This window comes from Mustelus asterias, chromosome 15 (assembly GCF_964213995.1).
Source record: "Mustelus asterias chromosome 15, sMusAst1.hap1.1, whole genome shotgun sequence".
NCBI classification, from domain to species: domain Eukaryota; kingdom Metazoa; phylum Chordata; class Chondrichthyes; order Carcharhiniformes; family Triakidae; genus Mustelus; species Mustelus asterias.
This window is the reverse complement of record NC_135815.1, coordinates 26,201,097-26,225,297: the sequence shown is the minus strand read 5'-3', so window position 1 is coordinate 26,225,297 and position 24,201 is coordinate 26,201,097. Positions and strand designations below refer to the sequence as shown.

Genomic DNA, 24,201 nt, shown 5'->3' with positions numbered 1-24,201 from the left:
GCATAAGTTTGAAGTAAAGAGATAATCCGGAGCGGGTGTCTCTATGAAATAACATCCTTACATGAAGAGGCTTTTAGCTGTCTGCCGCTACGCCTATCACAGAGAGTGTGACAATCTCATTTTGCTGAGCACCCATGAAAAGAGAAAATAATAGCCAGAACTGTAATGGCTATTACTGACCCCACACCATCCATTATCCGCTGAACAGTTGGAAACTCCGTTTTACATGCATTATGGGAAATTAAAGGACTATTAGAAAACAATTACAGTTCATTTAAATTAATTGCAACGCAGGGATCAATTGAAACACAAATTACCAATAAATCAAAGCTGTAAACATCAGTTTTATCAATGAATGGGATATACATTTCTTCTTCCTTTTGGGATAGAAAACTAATTGCTTATTAAAACATGACATTTTTAGAATTTACAATAACAGGACTTGTTATGCCACGCATTGTACAAATATGATTAAAATAATTCCCATTTGATTAAATTTGTTTTTCAGCAAGGTTACAGCCATCATAATAATGGGCTAGCCTTTTTGGTTAAAATATTGGCACTGGTTAAATGATCAAATTTCTTGCTAACAACACGCCTACACGAGGATTTTTCTTTGTGATGCAGAAAGCATGCTCTCAAGCTAAAATGAGAAAACAAATTTGTCTCAACAACCTGACATTTTGCTTCAACTGCCATTACTTCCTGTTTGATTCCTGGGCGACACGGTAGCACAGTGGTTAGCACTGCTGCTTCACAGCTCCAGGGACCTGGGTTCGAATCTCGGCTCGGGTCGCTGTCTGTGTGGAGTTTGCACATTCTCCCTGTGTCTGCGTGGGTTTCCTCCGGGTGCTCCGGTTTCCTCCCACAGTCCAAAGATGTGCGGGCTAGGTTGAGTGGCCATTCTAAATTGCCCCTTAGTGTCCCGGGATGCATAGGTTAGTGGGTAAATATGTAGGGATATGCGGATAGGGCCTGGGTGGGATTGTGGTTGGTGCAGACTCGATGGGCCGAATGGCCTCTTTCTGCACTGTAGGATTCTATGATTCCAAAGTGGCTGCCTCAGTGGGTTCTCAGAATTGGGCTGAAGCTGTAGTAGCAACCTGCCCTCCTCGCCCGTGTTGCTTGCTGTCTAGCTGACCATATATTACTCCAAAAGGGAACTTGAGAGAACTGGGACGGGAGGCCAGAACTTGACTCTCCTCCTTTGGAGTACAGTAACAGCCTGCATTTGTATAGTGTCTTTAATGTTGTAAAATGTCCCAAGATGCTCCAGAGGAGCAGTTATCAACCAAAATTTGAACTGAACCACTTAAGGAGACTTTAGGATAGGTGGTCAAAGTGGTTGGTTTTAAAGGAGCATTTTAGAGGTGGAAGGAAGCAGAGAGGTGGGAATTCCAGGAAATTCTACAGCAATTCAATCACATGAAGCTCACAAATGGCTAATGTACACGAGTCTAATTTACGGCAATTGTCACATTAAAACAGCTGTATTATATATGGGGATTATGTAGATCGGGCATGTTCAAGTTCTGATTGCTGTTTTTAGGATTCTAAAGGGTCTAAAAACGTGCAGGTCACAGAGACCTGTTTCATCTTGTCCAGAACGGTAGAGCCAGAAGACATGTTTTCTTGCACCCGAGTGGGGGTATTCAAAACATTATTTCCATGGCCGAATGCTGAATTTATGGAACAGGCTCCCTCAGGAGATGGTGGGAGCAGGTAGTTTTGATTCATTCAACTGCAAATTGGATAAATGCCTTTCAAAAAAAATAACATTTTGGGACACGGTGAGTAACTTGAGATCATGACATGACCCCTGGCAAAGTGGAGTATGTTTAGATGCATGGATAACTGGACCTACGGTTCCCACAGTTTCTCATCACTGAATATTTCTTTATGTCATAGCCTATGATTACGCAACAACTCTACTCAACAACTTCCTTATCCTTGTATTATTAGCAACCAGGATGGTAGAAAACAAACTAGATGGACCTTGTTTTATTTTCTTTTCACAATTCTTACGTTCCTAAGGTCTTGGGTCATTAGAACAAAAAATACGAGCTAAAGAGAGGGAGAAATGCTCTGAAGAGTCACATGGACTCGAAACGTTAACTCTGTTTCTCTCTCCAGACCTGCTAAGTTTTTCCAGTCTTTTCTGCTCTTACACCAGCACCTGCATTATTTTGCTTTTATATTAGAAATCATAGAAACCCTACAGTACAGAAAGAGGCCATTCGGCCCATCGAGTCTGCACCGACCACAATCCCACCCAGGCCCTACCCCCATATCCCTTCATATTTTACCCACTAATCCCTCTGACCTACGCATCCCAGGACACTAAGGGGCAATTTTTAGCATGGCCAATCAACCTAACCCGCACATCTTTGGACTGTGGGAGGAAACCGGAGCACCCGGAGGAAACCCACGCAGACACGAGGAGAATGTGCAAACTCCACACAGTGTTAAAACAAAAACAAAATATTGTTTTGCATTCTATATATGTATTGTGCTAGGTAGTGATAAGGGAAATAAAGATTTACAAAATGAAATCCAAGTCTGAAGTGTTGCCAAGCATGAACAAATATTGTAAATTTAAAGGAAAAAAACTGCAAACATCATAAGCATGTTAGAAGTGCTTTGAGTGGCAAAACATGTCTTCATTACACAGTAGCATAGGTGGCAGGGCACCTGCATTCCAACCAGGTAGCTCTAAGGTGCAATCTGCCCCATTGGGACTCAGTTCACAAACCATTGTCCAGGGCAGTAGACTTTTAATTATGTTGGGAAAGTGGGAGGTGGAGAAAGAACAATGGGCATCATTTGAGCTCCTGTTGTAAGATGCCACACACAGAAAGACAATGGAGGAATCAGTTGCACCCAGCTGGTGTAAGCTCTGGCTCATACATGTGAGAGAAATGAAAAGTAAAAATTAATGGGTGGGATTTTCCACAGCCCCCACGGCTTGTTTTGTGGTGGCGGAGGCAACCCACCATTTTAGCATGGCCAATCCACCTAACCTTCACATCTTTGGACTGTGGGAGGGAACCCACGCAGACACGGGGAGAACGTGCAAAATCCACAGAGACAGTGACCCATGCCAGGAATCGAATCCGGGTCCCTTGCTGCTGTGAGGCAACAGTGCTCACCATTGTGCCACCGTGCCGCCCCACTTAATATCTCTCACACGCACTGTTACTTCCTGTCTGAGGGGAGGGGAAGTGGGAGTGGAGAGAATTGGCAGGGAGGTCTGAGGGGGTGGAAGAGGGTATAAAAACCTACGCCAGTGTGAGCACACCCAAACCAAATCCAATCCCTTCCTCACCAGACCTCTCAATTTATCAGTCCAAATGGAGGACGGTACCTTCAGAGAAGAGGGGCAGGAAATTGGGAGCGATTTAAAAGAAAGGTGTTGTTCTTTCTCAGAGGTTAAAAAGCTTTTGTAAGCTGATAAAAATTGCAGCCAATCCCGTAGGAATCACAGATACAGCAATTGTCACTGCGCATGGCAAGGTTAACGATTATTCATATTTGTTGCATCTCATTCTGCAGCTCCCAATGATATACATTACTGTGACTACAAACATTCCCAATGTTTTTCTAAACTGTGGACCTAGCAGGTTCACAAGAGTGTTATTTATATCGTCCCCAAAATCTTAACACTCATCTGTCCTCATTTAATAATAAGCTGTTCTCTCCCATACTCCTGTACACAATTTAAAAGAAAGAAAACATCATTAAAGGCAGATGGGGTCTCCAGCAGGGAAACTATTACCAGCTCAGACAATGCTAACAAAAAAAAGAAAAAGAAAATCATTTCAAACCGGGTGGAAACCGAGGAAATAAGAATGACAACTGTGTCGCAGGTAACAAAATGCAGAATTGGTGTCTGAATAAACAAGGCATCAGGTTGTGAATAGTAGTGGAAGCTGTAAAGCATTGGTAACACAATCAGTCTAATGGAAAGAAAAGTTGCTCTGTGAAGCTGTGAGGTCATGTGATTGTGCCAACAGTTACTGCAGAAAAGAAGCATGATTCCTATTCAATTACACAGGGCTCAAAATGGAAAAATAGACAAACCAAACACTTCATTTCATTTCTGCCAGGGTCCTATCAAACAGCGCACTTATTTTTTTTTGTTCATATTGAGCCTGCATTCTGTTGAATACAAATATTTTATATGTTAGCGGATCTCCTGTGGACCTGCCTGAGAGAGAGAATTTCTTTTTCTTACCTATCTCCCATCTGTATGTTGCTGTTTATCTCTCCCTTAAGCTGCATTTCATTTTTTTCTGCTTCTCGTATTTTAACTTCTAATAAGAGGTCGCGCATTTAAAACGGAGGTGAGGTGAAATTATTTTCTCTCCGAGGATCATTGAGTCTTTGAAACTCTCTCCCTGAAAAGGTGGTGGAAACAGAGACTTTGAATATTTTTAAGGCAGAGCTGGATAGATTCTTGGTCAGCAAGGGAGGTGATAGGTTATCGATGGTAGGCGGAGTCCAGATTTGAGGTCAGTTGTAATCTTATTAAATGGCAGAGCAGGCTAGAGGGGCTGAATGCCCCCCCCCCCCCCCGGTTCATATGTTCTCCTGTCTGTCTTCCTCAGCTTTTCTCCCCGTCGTCTTTTCTATCAGTTTCTTTCCCTTCTCTTAGTGTTTCACTTTGGGTGGGTAGCGGCAGGATGCAAGAGACAAATGAGAAGTCTTTGACAAAGGGTCACCTGGACTCGAAACATCAGCTCTTTTCTCTCCTTACAGATGCTGCCAGACCTGCTGAGATTTTCCAGCATTCCTTTTATTAAGAGATAAAGAAGAGTCTGCTCAGAGCCATGTGAAGGCAAATTTAGATAAATGGAAGGTGATGCATTTTGATAGATCAAACCAGGGCAGGACTTACTCTGCTAATGGTAGGGCGTTGGGGAGGGTTATAGAACAAAGAGATCTAGGGGTACAGGTTTATAACTCCTTGAAAATGGAATCACAGGTGGACAGAGTGGTGAAGAAGGCATTTGGCATGCTTGGTTTCATTGGTCAGGACATTGAATACAGGAGTTGGGACATCTTGTTGATGTTGTACAGGATATTGGTAAGGCCACACTTGGAATACTGTGTACAGTTCTGGTCACCCTATTATAGAAAGGATATTATTAAACTAGAAAGAATGCAGAAAAGATTGACCAGGATGCTACAGGGACTTGATGGTTTGAGTTATAAGGAGACGATAGATAGACTGGGACTTGTTTCCTTGGAGCGTAGGAGGTTTGGGGTGATCTTATAGAGGTCTATAAAATAATGAGGGGCATAGATCAGCTAGATAGTTAACATCTTTTCCCAAATGTAGGGGAGTCTAAAACTAGAGGGCATAGGTTTAAGGTGAGAGGGGAGAGATACAAAAGGGTCCAGAGGGGCAATTTTTTCACACAGAGGGTGGTGAGTGTCTGGAACGAGCTGCCAGAGGTAGTAGTAGAAGCAGGTACAATTTTGTCTTTTAAAAAGCATTTAGACACTTACATGGGTAAGATGGGTATAGAGGTATATGGGCCAAACGGAGGCAATTAGGACGAGCTTAATGGTAAAAACTGAGTGGCATGGACAAGTTGGGCTGGAGGGCCTGTTTCCATGCCGTAAACCTCTATGACCTTTTGTGCCTTACAAAGCCTGATGCCTTGGTAGGATTTACCTTCCCCTTACACCTGGCTGAGTAGGCTCTCCCTCCTTCCTGTCTCAAATACCACCACCTGCAAATTCCCCTCCAAGCCACTCACCATCCTGACTTGGAAACATATCGCTGTTCCTTTGCAGTCACTGAGCTGAATTCCTGGAATTCCCTCCCTAAAGGCATTGTGGGTCAACCTACAGCACGGGGACTGCAGCGATTTGAGAAGGTAGCTCACCACCACCTTCTCAAGGGCAACTAGGGATGGGCAATAAATGCTGGCCAACCAGCGACGCCCATGTCCCAGGATTGGATTGCCATTCAACAGATGCTTCACCTCCAGTAGGTCAATGATTTGTTGTTCTACATCTGTTAGCCACACATACAGCATGATTTGAACATGCTGTTGCAGATGACCTCCCAGTCCTTTCACTTAAAGTTTAAATAAAGTTTATTTATTGGTGTCACAAGTAGGCTTACATTAACACTGCAATGAAGTTACTGTGAAAATCCCCTCGTCGCCACACACTGGCGCCTGTTTGGGTTCACCGAGAGAGAATTTAGCATGGCCAATGCATCTAACCAGCACGTCTTTCGGACTGTGGGAGGAAACCGGAGCATCCGGAGGAAACCCATGCAGACACGGGGAGAACATGCAAACTCCACACAGTGACCCAAGTTGGGAATCGAACCCGGGTCCCTGGCGCTGTAAGGCAACAGTGCTACCCACTGTGCCACCGTGCCACCCTCGCATTACTTCTGGAGGGCATCACTTCTAGCATTAACTGCTCGATCTGCGAAAATTTCTCTGGGATCAGTAGTGCTTGCGACAAAGATATTAGCAGCAGAACAGTACGTTTGTGCTCCACGGAGCCACTGCGGTTCCCCCAGGACAATACCTCAAGAATCCGCACATTTTTGGAGTGTGGGAGGAAACGGGGAGAATGTGCAAACTCCACACAATCACCCGAGACTGGAATTGAACCAGCCTCCTGGCACTGTGACGCAGCAGTACTAACCACTCTGCCTACTGTGCCACCATGCCAGCCGAATATCTAATTTTTCTCCCCAGAATTCTGCACGTTTTAAGCTGCAATGTGATTTCTGATAAGGGAAGCATTACAGTATTGCGCCCTACACTGTTTACATTTAAAGCATCTTTTAAAACCTGTTGCCATGGTAACAAAGATCCTTTAAATGTCTATTTCATCCCTTTTGCTCACCTCCTCCCCAGGCTGTGAGCATAACAGGATAAGTTCCTGTGTATCATGAAATGATATGAGACACTGTGCCCAAAACCCTTGGCAGCTTATTGAGCCATTCTACGGCTGGAATGAATTGCACTAAAAACCCTGGGAAGTAGTGAGGAAATAAAATGTAGTTTTAAAATGGTGTAGAGGATGGGAGGTAAAATTTTAAAATTTATGGAACCGAAAGGCGCAACTTAAACGGATTACATAGGGACAGAAGTAGAACATTTAGCCCCTCAAACCTCTTGGTATTCAATTAGATGGTAGTCATGATGTGGAGATGCCGGCGTTGGACTGGGGTAAGCACAGTAAGAAGTCTCACAACACCAGGTTAAAGTCCAACAGGTTTATTTGGTAGCAAATACCATAAGCTTTCGGAGCTTGCTGCTCCTTCGTCAGATGGAGTGGTCTCTGTTCTCCAACAGTGCACAGACACAGAAATCAAGTTACAGAATACTAATTAGAATGCAAATCTCTACAGCCAGCCAGGTCTTAAAAGGTACAGATAATGTGGTTGGAGGGAACATTAAACACAGGTTAAAGAGATGTGTATTGTCTCCAGACAGAACAGCTGGTGAGATTATGCAAGACCAGGGGCGAGCTGTGGGGGTTACTGATAATGTGACATAAATCCAACATCCCGGTTTAGGCCGTCCTCATGTGTGCAGAACTTGGCTATCAGTTTCTGCTCAGCGACTCTGCGCTGTCGTGTGTCGTGAAGGCCGCCTTGGAGAACGCTTACCTGAAGATCCAAGGCTGAATGCACGTGACTGCTGAAGTGCTCCCCAACAGGAAGAGAACAGTCTTGCCTGGTGATTGTCGGGCGGTGTTCATTCATCCGTTGTCGTAGCGTCTGCATGGTTTCCCCAATGTACCATGCCTCGGGACATCCTTTCCTGCAGCGTATCAGGTAGACAACGTTGGCCGAGTTGCAAGAGTATGTACCGTGTACCTGGTAGATGGTGTTCTCACGTGAGATGATGGCATCCGTGTCGATGATCCGGCACGTCTTGCAGAGGTTGCTGTGGCAGGGTTGTGTGGTGTCATGGTCACTGTTCTCCTGAAGGCTGGGTAGTTTGCTGCGGACAATGGTCTGTTTGAGGTTGCGTGGTTGTTTGAAGGCAAGAAGTGGGGGTGTGGGGATGGCCTTGGCGAGATGTTCGTCTTCATCAATGACATGTTGAAGGCTCCGGAGGAGATGCCATAGCTTCTCCGCTCCGGGGAAGTACTGGACGACGAAGGGTACTCTGTCCACCGTGTCCCGTGTTTGTCTTCTGAGGAGGTCGGTGCGGTTTTTCGCTGTGGCGCGTCGGAACTGTTGATCGATGAGTCGAGCGCCATATCCTGTTCTTATGAGGGCATCTTTCAGCGTCTGGAGGTGTCTGTTGCGATCCTCCTCATCCGAGCAGATCCTGTGTATTCGGAGGGCTTGTCCGTAGGGGATGGCTTCTTTTACGTGTTTGGGGTGGAAGCTGGAGAAGTGGAGCATCATGAGGTTATCCGTGGGAGATCTCCGGAATCGGTTGCATTCTTGGACACACGCATCTCCATTAAGGACGGTCGCCTCAGCACCTCACTATACCGCAAGCCCACGGATAACCTCATGATGCTCCACTTCTCCAGCTTCCACCCCAAACACGTAAAAGAAGCCATCCCCTACGGACAAGCCCTCCAAATACACAGGATCTGCTCGGATGAGGAGGATCGCAACAGACACCTCCAGACGCTGAAAGATGCCCTCATAAGAACAGGATATGGCGCTCGACTCATCGATCAACAGTTCCGACGCGCCACAGCGAAAAACCGCACCAACCTCCTCAGAAGACAAACACGGGACACGGTGGACAGAGTACCCTTCGTCGTCCAGTACTTCCCTGGAGCGGAGAAGCTACGGCATCTCCTCCGGAGCCTTCAACATGTCATTGATGAAGACAAACATCTCGCCAAGGCCATCCCCACACCCCCACTTCTTGCCTTCAAACAACCACGCAACCTCAAACAGACCATTGTCCGCAGCAAACTACCCAGCCTTCAGGAGAACAGTGACCATGACACAACACAACCCTGCCACAGCAACCTCTGCAAGACGTGCCGGATCATCGACACGGATGCCATCATCTCACGTGAGAACACCATCTACCAGGTACACGGTACATACTCTTGCAACTCGGCCAACGTTGTCTACCTGATACGCTGCAGGAAAGGATGTCCCGAGGCATGGTACATTGGGGAAACCATGCAGACGCTACGACAACGGATGAATGAACACCGCTCGACAATCACCAGGCAAGACTGTTCTCTTCCTGTTGGGGAGCACTTCAGCAGTCACGTGCATTCAGCCTTGGATCTTCAGGTAAGCGTTCTCCAAGGCGGCCTTCACGACACATGACAGCGCAGAGTCGCTGAGCAGAAACTGATAGCCAAGTTCCGCACACATGAGGACGGCCTAAACCGGGATGTTGGATTTATGTCACATTATCAGTAACCCCCACAGCTCGCCCCTGGTCTTGCATAATCTCACCAGCTGTTCTGTCTGGAGACAATACACATCTCTTTAACCTGTGTTTAATGTTCCCTCCAACCACATTATCTGTACCTTTTAAGACCTGGCTGGCTGTAGAGATTTGCATTCTAATTAGTATTCTGTAACTTGATTTCTGTGTCTGTGCACTGTTGGAGAACAGAGACCACTCCATCTGACGAAGGAGCAGCGCTCCGAAAGCTTATGGTATTTGCTACCAAATAAACCTGTTGGACTTTAACCTGGTGTTGTGAGACTTCTTACTGTATTCAATTAGATCACAGCTACATCCATGGGCGGCACGGTGGCACAGTGGTTAGCACTGCTGCCTCACAGCTCCAGGGACATGGGTTCGACTCCGGCTTGGGTCACTGCCTGTGTGGAGTCTGCACGTTCTCCCTGTGTCTGCGTGGGTTTCCTCTAGGTGCTCCGGTTTCCTCCCACAATCCAAAGATGTGCGGGTTAGGTGCACTACCATGCTAAATTGCACCTTAGGGTCCCGGGATGTGTAGGTTAGAGGGATTAGCGGGGTAAATATGTGGGGTTACGGGGATAGTGTGATTGTTGTCAGTGCAGACTCAATGGGCTGAATGGCCTCCTTCTGCACTGTCTGGTTTCTATTATTTCTGTGATACTCTGTACTTCAACTTCATTTCTCCTGCCTTTGTTCCAAATGCTCTGCTACTCCTGTGCATGCAACACAATTCAATTGATCAAAGTCTTGAAAACTTCAACTGCCCCGACATCCACAGACTTTGGGAGAATTCTCGAATTCCACAACATTTTGTGAAATTTACTTCCCAATTTCACTCCTAAGTGGCATAACTCTAAATTTTAAAATTATGTCCTCTTATTTTGACTTCCTCCACTATTCTAGTCGCTTAATTGGATGAGCTTCACATTTTACCGTAGTGAACTCCAACCGTCACAGTTTTGGACATTCAAGAAGTTGAATGGGTCCCTTTGTAACTTGCTACTCTCATGAAAACAACTTGATATGCCCCCTAACTTTGTATCAACTGCAGAATAGGATATACGACTCTCCATTCTTTCATCCAAGTCACTTAAATATATTAAAAAAGTTGAGGACACAGTATAGATTCTTTGGGAACATCACTTGTGACATCCTGCCAATCAGAGAACCCGACCATGATACCCAGATCCAGGTATCATGGTCAGGGGCAAAGCAATGACACATGCTGTGACCTCAAAAAAGCTGCCCATAAAGATCTAACAATCTTTTATGACATGGATTTTAACTTTCCTGGCATTACTTTGATTTCAGGAATAGGATAGGAACAAAGGCGGGAGAAATGAAGTTGAAGTACAGAGTATCACAGAAATAATAGAAACCCGACAGTGCAGAAGGAGGCCATTCAGCCCATTGAGTCTGCACTGACAACAATCACACTATCCCCGTAACCCCACATATTTACCTCGCTAATCCCTCTAACCTACACATCCCGGGACACTAAGGAGCAATTTAGCATGGCCAATGCACCTAACCCGTGCATCTTTGGATTGTGGGAGGAAACCGGAGCACCCAGAGGAAACCCACGGAGACACGGGGAGAACGTGCAGACTCCACACAGGCAGTGACCCAAGCCGGAGTCGAACCCATGTCCCTGGAGCTGTGAGGCAGCAGCTCAAGATGATCTCCAGTCCCCAGCAATAATGATAGCGTCCACCAGGTTACGTAGCCAACCATATTGAAGAATTTCACAGACTGCAGGCCAGGAAGTGAAAAAGCACCAATTTTCTTTCACTTTTTCCTCATTTTACCAACATCAAAAGAAAAATTGGGAAATACAGATGGAATTAAGTGGGGGGGGGGGGGGGTGCGTGATGTAGAAATATTATGAACAAACTATAAATTTAAAATTTTTTTCTGACAAATATAAAAAAATATTTTCGGGCCAGCGAGGTTGTTCACTAGTAATTATGAATTTACTGTGCTAATTAAAAACCCATTTACACTCCATTCCACATTCTAAAGGCATGACTATTCTGAGAGATTAACTATGTAAATGTGGAAGTTCACATCAGTACAAGTGAATTCAGAAAATCTCCAATTTATGGATACAGTTTTGCCATCATTACAACCATAAGATGTGGCCTGTAGTGTCAACTGCAGCAGTGGGTAGCACTCTCGAATCTAAATCTCCTGACTCAGAGACAAATCCCACTCCAGACTCTTGGGCACAAAGGTTTAGGCTGATTTACCTGGGCAGTGGTGAGAGAATGCTGCACTGCTGGAGGTGCTGTCCGGCAGACAATACATACAAGTGAGGCCTCATCCATTCTTCAAGATGGGAAAGATCCCCTGACAATAGGTATTTCTCAATTTACACCACAACAATTGGTCATTATCATATTGCTGTTCGTGGAAGCTTGTTTTGCATATACTTGCTGCCACGTTACTTACGTTACAACAGTGATTACATTTTAAATTCTCATTGGCTATAAGGAGAGGCTGGATGAATTATAAGGAGAGGCAGAACAAACTAGGTTTGTTTTCTCTGGAGCCGCGGAGGCTGAAGGGAGACCTGATAAAAGTTATAAAATTATGAGAGGCATAGATTGGGGTGACAGTCAGAATCTTTTTCCCAGCGATGAAATGTCCAATACTAGGGGGCATGCATGTAAGAGGAGAGGGGGAAGTTCAAAGGAGATGTGAGGGGCAGGATTTTTTTTACACAGAGAGTGGTAGGTGTCTGGAACATGTTGCCAGAAGTGGTCGTGGAGGCAGATACAATAGGGGCATTTAAGGGGCTTTTAGTTGAGCACATGAATATGCAAGGGATAGAGGGAAATGGACCAAGGCCGGGCAGAAAGTATTAGTTAATTTGGCGTCATGTTTGGCACAACATTGTGGGCCGAATGGCCTGTTGCTGTGCTGTACTGTTCTATGTTCTAAAGCACTTTGATGTCATGAAAGATGCTATTTAATACAAGTCTTTGTTTTGTTTCTACTCACCATAGATATATAGATAACATCTCCGTAGGCACTCCTCTATCCACCACCTTAGATTAGCTGACTATTATTCAAGCTTCATAAACCCATGCTGATTCAGTTTGATTAACAATCTAATTGCATCATTTGGTCATATTTCTGGGGCCTGCTGACAAATGATCAGATCTTTAACATTTCAATTCGACAGAGTGCTACGGGTAGAATCTGAATGCAAAAGCTCTCAGAGGTTAGCCCAGTGTCAAAACTGCAACGCTGCCACTGGTCAGCAGAGAACAGATTAATGCCTGGTAACAAAGGCTCATGGGAGTCAATTACATATTTGCACAGGTATTAGGGAGGAGTGTTCTACGAAATTGAGTGGCAAAGTTGCAAAAGAGAGAGCTGTCCACATTAATAATACAAACAGGAAGAATACAGGTTGCTTTTGATTCCACGGGCAGAGCAGCAGCAGGAAACCCAATCAGAAGGCTAATTGCACTTCAGTAAGTGGGGTTTTGCATTCTCAAAATTTTCAGTTCTGTTCAACTCATTCATGGGATATGGGCGCCACTGGATAGGTCTTTGTGCTAGGTTTGACTCCAGCCCTGCTGCGTTTTCCCCCATGATTTCCATCAAACTCCTTGATGCCATATTCAGTCAAATGCTGCCCTTATGTTGGAGGCAGTCACTGCACTCACCTCTTTCCATGTCTGAACCAAGGCTGAAATGAAGTCTGAAGTTGAGTGGACCTGGTGGAACCTGAACTGAGCAGCAGTGAGCAGCTTATTAGCGAATAAGTGTCACTTGCCAGAATTGTCAATCCATCACATTGCTGATGATTGAGAGTAGACTGATGGAATAGTAGTTGGCTGACTAATTGGTCCTGATCTTTATGGATCAGACAGACCTGGACAATTTTCCATCCTCAGGTAGATGCTCATCTTGTACCTGTATCAGAACTATTTGGCTAGAGATGCAGCTAATTCAGGGACACCAGCCTCCAATACTACATCCGGGATGTTATTGGGGCCCAGTATCTTTTACAGCTATGTGCACTCAGCCTCTTCTTGACATCCTGTGATATCAATTGAATTGGCTGAAGACTTGCATCTGTAATGTTAGGGGCCTCAGGAGAAAGCCAAGAAGGATAGTTCACTTGGCATTTCTAGCTGAAAATTGTTATAAAGAATGGTTCTGTCTTTTTGCACTCTCATATTGGGCTCTGCCATCAAGGATAGGAATGTTCATGAGGACCCTCTCCCTCCCATTAGTTGTTTAATTGTTCACCACTATTTGTTTTTGGATGTGGCAGGCTGCAGAGCTTTGGTCAGTTGGTTGTGCAATCGCTTAGCTCTGCTTATAGCAACTTGTTTCCACTGTTTAGAATGCATGTATTCCTGTTTTGTAGCTTCACTAGGTTGCCACCTAATTTTTTAAAAGAATTCTTAGTGGTGTTCCTGGCAAACTCTACTACCCGCTTCACTGAACCAAGGTTAGTTCCCTGGTTTGTTAATAATGCTACAGTGAGGGGAATACACTAGGCCAGAAGGCTTCAGATTGTGGCATAATAATGCCACTGCTGATGGACCATAGTACCTCATGGGCACTCTTTTTGAACAGCTAGATCTCTTCTGAATCTAACCTACTTAGCAAAGTGGTACTGGCACCAGGAGGGTGCCCACAATGTGATGATGTAATTTCATTTCCATAAGGACTTTGCGGTGGTCACTCCCACCAATACTGTCATGGATAATTGCACCTGAAACTGAGAAGCAAACATTGAGGACTCCCAGGGAGACACCCTGTCAAGTGTATACCCACTGTGGCACTATCTTTGGGTAATACTGCCAGGGTAGTACAGTCTGGGGTGATGATGCAGAAGTCTTGCTCTTTGGCTGAAAGGTTTGATTCTGAGAGTGTGACTATTTCACATTGATGGGGACGAGGCCGAGCAGGTTTTGTCCCTACTGCTGGCTTTCTCATCACCCATTTGGCATTTATGCCTTTTGGGACTTGGTCAGCTCAATCATTAATGGTGCTATCGAGCCACTCTTGGAGTTGGACATTTAAGTTTCCCTAGCCAGAGTACATTTCGTGCTCTCACTATTCTCAGTGCTTCCTCCAATTCATGTTCAACATGGTAGTAAAAGTAAACATCAAGGACTCCAAGGGTCACTCCCTCTCAAATCTATATCATGATGGTGCTGCCTCTGGAGTAGTGCTGCTATCAGGGGTGGTGTTACTGGAGTTTGGGACATTGGCTGAAAGTTTAATTCTGTGAACATGACTATCTCAGATTGTTGCTTGACCTCTCTGCAGTACAGCACTCTCAATTTTGACACAGGTCTGCAGATACTAGTGAGGAGGCATTTGTAGAGTCAACTAGGGCTGGATGTGCCTTTGTCTTGGCTGGTATAGGTCTGAAGTTTTAAAAGCCAGACTAGGTTAGGACAGTAGATTTCTTTACCTAAAAAACATTCTTCCAGGTTTATTTCAGTATCTGAATTTAAATCCCTCTGCTACCCTGATGGGGTTTGAACTCTTCTCACTGATCATTCGTCCAGGTCTTTGGTTACCTGTCCAGTAACTTAACCGTGATGCTACCAAACACATGGATGGCGGAGAGCACATAATATTCACCAGTGAGAAAATTGATGAAGGTACTATGAATTTGAGAGGAAACAGCACAGTGCCTTGTAGAAAATTTGTATATTTTGGTTCTTCAGACTTTAATTTTCTTTTTACAGAAACTTGTCCAGAACATTGGTTGATGAGAGTGCAGGCATATTCAAGTACCAAGTTCATAGAGTCATAGAATCCTACAGTGCATAAGGAGGCCATTTGGCCCATCAAGTCTGCACCAACCACAATCCCACCCAGGCCCTATCCCCATAACCCCATTAATTTACCCTAGCTAGACCCCCGACACTAAGGGGCAATTTAGAATTGCCAACCTACCTAACCCGCACATCTTTGGACTGTGGGAGGAAACCGGAGCACCCAGAGAAAACCCACACAGACATGGGAAGAATGTGCAGACTCCGCACCGACAGTGACCCAAGCTGGGAATCGAACCCAGGTTCCTGGCGCTGCAAGGCAGCAATGTTAACCACTGTGCCATCCACCTTATGTGTAACTGAAGGTGAAAGTGTTCTGTGGAGGCTGACCATTTATCCACAAGAAAAATCAGAACAGCCACACGATGTGCTCAAGTATGGCATTGAAATTTCTGTGTCTGCTTACTCCACATTGCTGCTACATTCCAATTCCATCATTTAAGTCCAATAGTTAACACATCAAACTGGGCATTGTGGTTGTTCTTCTCCCTTTTGATTTCTCTGCCAAATTGCCTTTGCTGGGATATAACCCAACTGGCTACAAGTTCTTTGCTTGAGGGGCATTCTTTGTGTCTGTGCTTGGCAGCGCGCCAACAAGATATCCAATTGTGGGGTGGGTTATTATAGTGGTGCTTTGGAACAAGGTTGGCAATGTCAGATATAGCAATCGAGATCAGTGACTTGGATCAATTCCACCTCTTACCTGTGACAGGGAGACAAAATATTAATTTTAACGCCTCGCCCGCCCTGGAATCGGAGTGGGCGAGGCTCGCAGAACAGAATTCTCCGTTGGCCTCGGGCGGGATTTTACGAGCCTCACCTGAGCCAGGTCGTAAAATCCTGAATGTCTCAACATAGGTTGGGAAATTTCAGTTCTGTATAGCTACGTTCCATACTTTGCTGTGCATTTACAATCTGAGCTAGAAGGATTATTAAACATGATGTAAATATTATGTAAATATTGAGGATCTTGCACATTGTTCATTGTGCCCAATTGAATGTATAGTGATTAATACTAGGAGTTAAATTCCACCAACAAGCATACAGATGTACAAAAAGATGGGCAACCTTTCAACAAACCTTTTGGTTGTTCTAACGGCAGCTTTTGTAGCCTTGGGTTCGGTAACACTCCCTGTTTTCCTGGGAGTTGTTCCCTCTGAATTTGTAGAAGAATTTTCATCGCAACCTAATGTTTTCTACTTTCCCCTAATGCTTGTGTACTCATTTTCACAGCTTTACAGGCAGAGAAATTTTGCAAAGTTATTCAGATGAATAAAAAACGATAGCGGCTTTTGTACCAGCATTTGCCTGATCTTGAATAACTATTGCCTTCCCCACTGCTGAGTTTGAGATAATATTGCTATAAACTCAGGACCCGCAATGATTGCTGTTTGTATCTAAATTTAAACAGATTAATACTTCATAATTAAACGCAATGCACAGAATAATAGCTAAAATTCACATTACAAGACTGTGTGAATGTAATTAGTGATCATAATTACATTTAAAATATTACTTGCATGTCCAGTTGTGAAGCAGTGCACTGAGAAATGGTTAATCCAAACAGACATTGCTTCCAGTCACTGCACAAACCTGAAGTGAAGCAATTTCAAATTAAAATCCTGGTTTCAGCTGCAAGCTGAAATGGAAACTTGCTTTTGACTTAAAAATGGCAAAATATATAAATAGAAAAAGGGAAGGGCAAATTTAAACACATTGCTGCTGGAGCGTTTCTCTGAGATAACAATTTGTGGCTGTACGACATTATCTTCTTACTCAAAGGCTCACTCACATCTTCCCTGTTGACTCAGTTAGGAAATACAATCACTGGTATGGAAGTCAGCAATACAGAACAGGAAGTTTCCAAGCTTGACCTCACAGATAGACAGCCAACCAGAATGTTCAAGGCGCTTGCACAGAAAAGTCAGCCAGAGTAAATGATTCTATCCAGTAACTCCTGCTGGAAAGTCAGATAAGATGGTTCAGCAATCTGCCAACACTCATTGCCTAAGGTCAGACACACAAAATGGGAACCTGTACTGGATACCGAAGGGTGGCCGGCACCATCAGAGTGGTCTGGGATTTTCCTGTCCGCCAAATGGCAATGGACTTTTGACTCCCTCTCAATCGCCGCAAATGAAACAGCAGAGAGGAGGGTTGGGAGGGGAGGACCGGGGAGACGTATGGTCATGATCTACAATCACAGAATATCCCATAATCAGTTCTCACAGTGCATGAGCACTGGGATTCAATGTTGCCACTGATTTTTTATACTATTAGGTGTGGTTTTTTTTATTGGAAAAGGAGAAATTTAAACACACTGATATATATGCTTTAAATTGTCTTTGGAATTTAGCTTTGAGCAGTCACAACAGGGTAGACCAGAGAATGTTCCACCAATAGCCATAATGGGGCAGAATTTCTCAAAAATCTACAAAATTTAAATCTCCTCTTAGCCTCATCTGTTCCATTGGGGAAAAAATGCCAATATCTTAAGTCTTGCCCTCAAAACTGGAGTCTCCTACCCCTGTCCCTTCCTTGCAAATCTATGTTGAACTGCCCCCAGTGGGTACAAAACCCAATCTATGCGAAGGAAGCCAAAATGACTCAGCACCCTCACTATGATTTAACTAATGCTTTGCATAAATTCATCATTATTTTTTGCATCCTATGAATAAATCTCAAAATGTTACTGGACTTCTTATGGTTCTTTCTACTTGCATTTATACTTTTAGGGAAGTATCGATGAGAATCTGTAGGTCTCTCTGTTCATGCACACCGTTCAGTGTCTTATTCTGGAATATTCATGCATGTTCTGCATTCTTCCTCCAAAATATGCTACTCAGTTATCTACATTTAATTGCATCCACCATCTACCTGCCCAATCTACAAACCTATCTATGTCTCCCTGAAGTCTTCTCTAAGCCTCCTCATTGTTTTCCAAATCTGATTTTGAGATTGTGTTCCCTTTGCCCAGTTTTGTCTCAAGAGTAAAAATGGAAACTGGGCAAATCCCGTGGATACACCACTGCTAACCTTTCTCCAATTCAAGCAATGTTCGTTTATCCTTACTCATTACTTTCTGTTGATTAACCAACTTTCCATCCACAATAAAGATCTAATAAAGATAGGAAATATATAGTAAATGGCAGAACCCTTAAGAGTATTGATAGGCAGAGGGATCTGGATGTACAGGTACACAGGTCACTGAAAGTGGTAACGCAGGTGAAGAAGGTAGTCAAAAAGGCATACGGCATGCTTGCCTTCATCTGCCGGGGCGCTGAATTTAAAAATTGGCAAGTCATGTTGAACCTTAGTTTGGCAGCACTTGGAATATAGTGTTCAATTCTGGTCGCCGCACTACCAGAAAGATGTGGAGGCTGTGGAGAGGGTACAGAAAAGATTTACCAGGCTGTTGCCCGGTATGAAGGGCATTAGCTATGAGGAGAAGTTGGAGAAACTTTGTTTGTTCTCACTGGAATGACGGAGGTTGAGGGGAGACCTGATAGAAGTCTACAAGATTATGAGGGGCATGGACAGAATGGATAGTCAGAAGCTTTGACCCAGGGTGGAAGAGTCAATTACTAGGGGGCATAAGTTTACGGTGCGAGGGGCAAGGCTTAAAGGAGATATACAAGGCAAGGTTTTTACACAGAGGGTGATGGGTGCCTGGAACTCGCTGCTGGGGGAGGTAGTGGAAGCAGATACGATAGTGACTTTTAAGGAGTATCTGGACAAATACATGAATAGGATGGGAATAGAGGGATATGGTCCCCGGAAGGGTAGGGGGTTTTAGTTCAGTCGGGCAGCACCGTCGGTGCAGGTTAGGAGGGCCAAAGGGCCTGTTCCTGTGCTGTAATTTTCTTTGTTCTTTGTTCAATGCCTTTCAGATCATAAATCTTAATTTTTCAAACAAGTCTCTTGTGAGTATCAAATGCCTTCTGAAAATTCATATCGATTCCTTTCATCAATGTACCACCACTTCTTCAAAAAGGTCTAGGACATCTCTGATACATGATTTGCTTTAAAAAAAAGAAAACAGCATTGGACTGTCTCTGGTTCACAGATACATCTCTAAATGCTCAGAAATTTGAATTTACAAATTCTTAGAATTTTCCAAAATCCGGCATTAGGCTAACTGGCACATGGTTACCTCAGTTATCTTTCTCTTCCTTTTTGTTCCTGCAGCACAACTTGCACATTTAAGAGGGACCTTAATGTGATCTGATTTTTTTGCGTGATCTGGGTGAAGCACCTGGTTTTGCCCAACAGGCACCAGGCTGTGCCAAGGGGGCAGAGCCTACTGGGAGGAGGTGGAACGCTGCGCACTCTGCAACCAGGATTGGGGTGAGGTGTGCATTCTGCGACCAGCGATCGGCCACTCATGGGGGGGAGGCTGGTGGGGGGGGGGGGTGGAATGGCCGGCTGGCCGGCCTGTGCGTGGGTGGGGTTGGGTTGGCAATCACCCAGCTTGAACAGAGAGGTCTGTACATGCGCAATTGCGCCCTCTGCTGTAAGGTTCCAGCTTTCGGGTGAGTTTAGGCCCCACCCCCTCCCCCTGCTGGCAGGAAATGGATCTTGCTTCATTTTTTGCTCAGTGTGGTAAGATTGGATTAACTCGCCCAAAAATTGGGTGCGATTCTCTCCCGTTTTTACACTCATTTGGCACTTAGATTTTTCTTGGTAAGATCGTCCCATCCTATATCATTCATGAGTGAGCCTACCTTCTCTGACTATTGTTGTTTGCATGCCCAAATAGCCTTTACTATTATCTTTTATATTAGCTGCTCGTTTTTAAAATATATTTGCTTGTCATTTAAATTTCCATTATCACTATGCTATATTTACATTTTTCCTCATTATTTTCTTTAATATTGCTGGCCCAAATTTTATTATATACCTTCATTTTAAGTTCACTTTAGTTTAAGTCTATTTAACAATTTAACTGGATATTTTATTGCGACCCCATTTCACCCTACAGTAGTACATTTATTTTCTATTCTATGCATTTCATATTTGAAGATTTTTCATTGCTAATCTGTGAAACCATTTGCTAACATTTCTGCCCAAATAATTTGGGTCACGCTCTATTCTGTTTCATTAAACATTGTGCTTTCCTAATCCTCATCTTTAACTCTTCATTATCATTTGTTCTTACATTATCATTCCCAAATGTTCTCCTACTATCATTAGTTATTAGTCCCACTTCAATTCCCCTCTGGACATGAGATACATTGATCTAAGAGATGGTCCTAAAAGTTTTTCCCATTTTTATCACATGTGCTACTTCTAGCCCAATCCTGTTGGGGATAGTTTAAAACAAACAATATTATTGCCCTCTTGTTACACATCTCTAAATTATCTGCAAATTCTTTGGTGGTCTGTGGTTTTCCCTACCTTTTTCTTAATGCTATGAGAAATGAAAACTGATTTAACACAACCTCTTAGAATGTATTTATGTTCTAGCCATGTGGTAAAATACTTCACAAACATCACCATCCACTTCATTTATTTCCCTCCTCATCTCTTCTGAGAACATTATACCTAAGAATTGCCTTTCTCACTCCTGTCCAAACTTCGGCTACGACTCAATCGTAGCTACGATAGGCCGTAGGGCAGCATGGTGGCACAGTGGTTAGCATGGCTGACTCACAGCACCAGAGACCCGCGTTTGATTCAGGTCTTGGATGACTGTGTGAGGAGTTTGCATGTTCTCCCCGTGTCTGCATGGGTTTCTTCCAGCTGTTCTGATTTCCTCCGACAGTTCAACAATGCGCATGTTAGGTGGATTGGCCGTGGTGAATGCACAGTGTTGAGGGGATGGGGCGGAGCAGAGGGCCTGAATGGGATGCTCCTTTGGAGAGTCAGTGTGGCCTCTTTCTGGACTGTAGGGATTCTATGATATTATATCGTATTCCTGTATCAATCCCTCCCTTATAAGTGCTTCTATCCCACATTTGCATCAATGACTTTTTTTTCTCATTTACTCTTTCATATCCCTTCAAAGCAGTGTTTTTATCTTGCACTGCACCATTGCCTAATTACCTCCCTTTCTCCTGATTGTATGTTGTTTCAATTTCAAAAGCTTTATTAATTCTGATCTTCCTCTTTGGTAGCTTCTAGCTGCCTGGAGAAAATATCAGAATAGACATCCTGCTAGGCAGTAAAAGATAGTAGCCTCTTGGAGGGATAAGAGCTGATTCTGCAATTAGGCATTCTGGCATGTAGCGAAGTTTGCAAGGAGTGCAAGTCAGGAAATTACAGGCCCACAAAGCCTGTGATCTTCTATCCATTAAAATTAATGGATGGAAAATCACAGGCTGTAAGCCCCAAGATTTTCTGAACTACACACCCTCACAGTGCCCAATCACATATTCAGCAATGTCGTCTCCTAGATTGTTAGAGAAATGCATCTTTCTGACAGATGGCCACCTATACCACCAGAAAATCAGACACTTTGAATGAATAAGAGCATTAAAAAGCATGTATTGAGAAAAAGTCAACCAATAAAACTCATTTACAATCTACGTTTTCATGGATGCACTCAACGTATTTCAATGCCTGAGGGAACACTCTACATAATTTCCCCACTAGAGGTAATCAAGTAAAATCCAGAATATTCATCAATCCTCACAACTTACACTTAAATGACATCTGGATATCCTCCATATTTAACTCCTTCAACACATGGCATTTCTTTGGCTCCAGAAGCGCAGGAATCACAGTGTCCCATGGCACTTGATTACATCTGTTTAAAATTACCCCTGTAATCTTCAATCCTGTTACTAGCCAGGTATTTATTTTCGATAGGAACTAATTGACATTATATTAGCTGCTTATGTTAGATGACCTTAAGATCACGAGGAAACACATATCTCAGACGGAATAGTATTGAAGACCACAAGACAAACAGCAGGTGCTATGGACAGGAGAGAGATGAAAGGGAAGGTTACCCCTTTACCCCACTTCACAACTAACTGAAGACAGATGCCTGATAAACAAAAGAAATGTTCAACAACTACGCCCCCACTGTCACTAAGTGCTGTAACTGTCAAGAATACACAAGTGACTAGATTTGCTTAAGTTTTTAAAATGAATGATAAACGTTTATTATTCAACACCCGAATGCATTCGCAACCTACCCATTCAAGGAGAGATTGTGATTGCAACAGGTAGGTCTTAAAAGTTCTCTGTCGCGTTTGCTTTTCCTGAGATGAAGTCTTGAAATGTTGCAGGCCTGTGATTCCTTTTTAGTTGACCAAAGAATAGAATTTGGAAGTTTGGATAGACAAACTCACTATGGTTTATTACTTGCAGTGGCAGGTACAGTTGAACCCCTATATTGAAAACCTAGTTTGGTTCCTCACAGAGAGGCAAAGGCCAACCTGAATTCTCTACCCAATGATAGTTCTTAGGCAGGCTCCTGGTCCGGATCTTTCTCCTCTGCTGCTCCAAAAATTGTGCCTTATTAAATGTCCCCATCTTAAACCTGGTTTCTGTCATGCGATCACAGTCTTTCTGTCCATTGTCCTTACAAATGAAAATCAAATCAAATTCTGATGACTATGCCATTGTCAAACAATAGGATCAGATTCACTACATTCTGCATTCTCTCGTTTCCTTCTCTGAGCAGTATGTTTTGTCTGCGCAAGAAACAATACTTTTCACTGTATGCTAATACATGTGACAATAATAAATCAAATCAAATCAAATACCACTGTGATAGTGTCGGGATTTTTAACACCCATTCTCTGGATTTCAGCTCCAAAGGTTTCACAAGCAGTATTATGAAAACATTTTCTTTAATTATTTTGACTAACCATTAACTACAGGAAAAATATGCTGCATTTAATGACTTTCTAAAGTTATATCCCGAAAGTTCATTTACATTTTAATTACTTGTTCTGACAGGAACATTAACTCAAGAACCTTGAGTAGTTCCATGTAATATTGACAGGAAAGAAAAGATCACCTGACCTCTCAACTCCATTTTGTTTTAAAGTAAAGTGTCCATTTCAAATTTATACATCATAAGTGCATGTTGCATGACTCAGGAAATCCCCAAAATCTTAACAGCAGACATTTGGCCATTTGGAGAGTCCTCTACATGTAAACAAAATAGATAATTCATGCAAATTGCTCTCAGGGGAGTTAAGAAAATGCAAGAATAATGTGGAATACTATCAAGGCTAGAAGGTACATGGATACTTTAGGTACAATTCAATCACTGCTGCTATATAGAAAATTTAGTGAAGCAACATATCACAAGTAGTGTGAGGTAGAAACATCATGTGCTTCATTAATACTGAAAGGCCTTACAGATGCATCATGGGTGGCACTGTAGCACAATAGTTAGCACTGCTGTCTCACGGTGCCAGGGACCTGGCTTTGAATCTAGTCCTGGATGACTGTTTGTGTGGAGTTTGCATGTTCTCCCTCCTCCAGGTGCTCTGGTTTCCTCTCTCAGTCCAAAGATGTGCAGTTTAGGTGGATTGGCCATGCTAAGTTGCTCCTCAGTGTCCAAAGATGTGTAGGTTAGATGGATTATCCATGGTAAATGTACGAGATTACAGGGATAGGGCAGGATGGAATGAGATGCTCTTTCGGAGAGTCGGTGCAGACTTCGTGGGCTGGATGGCTTATTTCTGCACTGTAAGGATGCTATAATTCAATGATGATTCCAGGTACTTTTTCCTCCCCTTCACCTCTTATTCTCAATTTATCATGTCCTAACACTTAAAGTAAATTGGCAGTATTTGATCAAGATCAAAATACTTAATTCAAACCATCTCCTCTACGCAAAACGGCCATTTACTCAACAGTCTCATTTATGCACTTATTTTGGTCACATGTAAAAGTACTTTTCCAAATCCCTCCGCCTCTAAACCCCCACCACTTTCCAATCTAAGTTTGAAACTGTTTTTGGGGTAGTATAGATAACACTGGGGGGGGGGGGGGAAATCCTTTAAGTCTCCAATAGCCAA

General features: G+C 43.6%; 1 protein-coding gene across 3 annotated transcripts in view; it reads right to left on the bottom strand.

Moving 5' to 3' along the window:
- The window catches only part of camkmt (calmodulin-lysine N-methyltransferase), a 341,266-nt gene that overhangs the window by 81,743 nt on the left and 235,322 nt on the right, over positions 1-24,201 (bottom strand). The window lies entirely within an intron of this gene.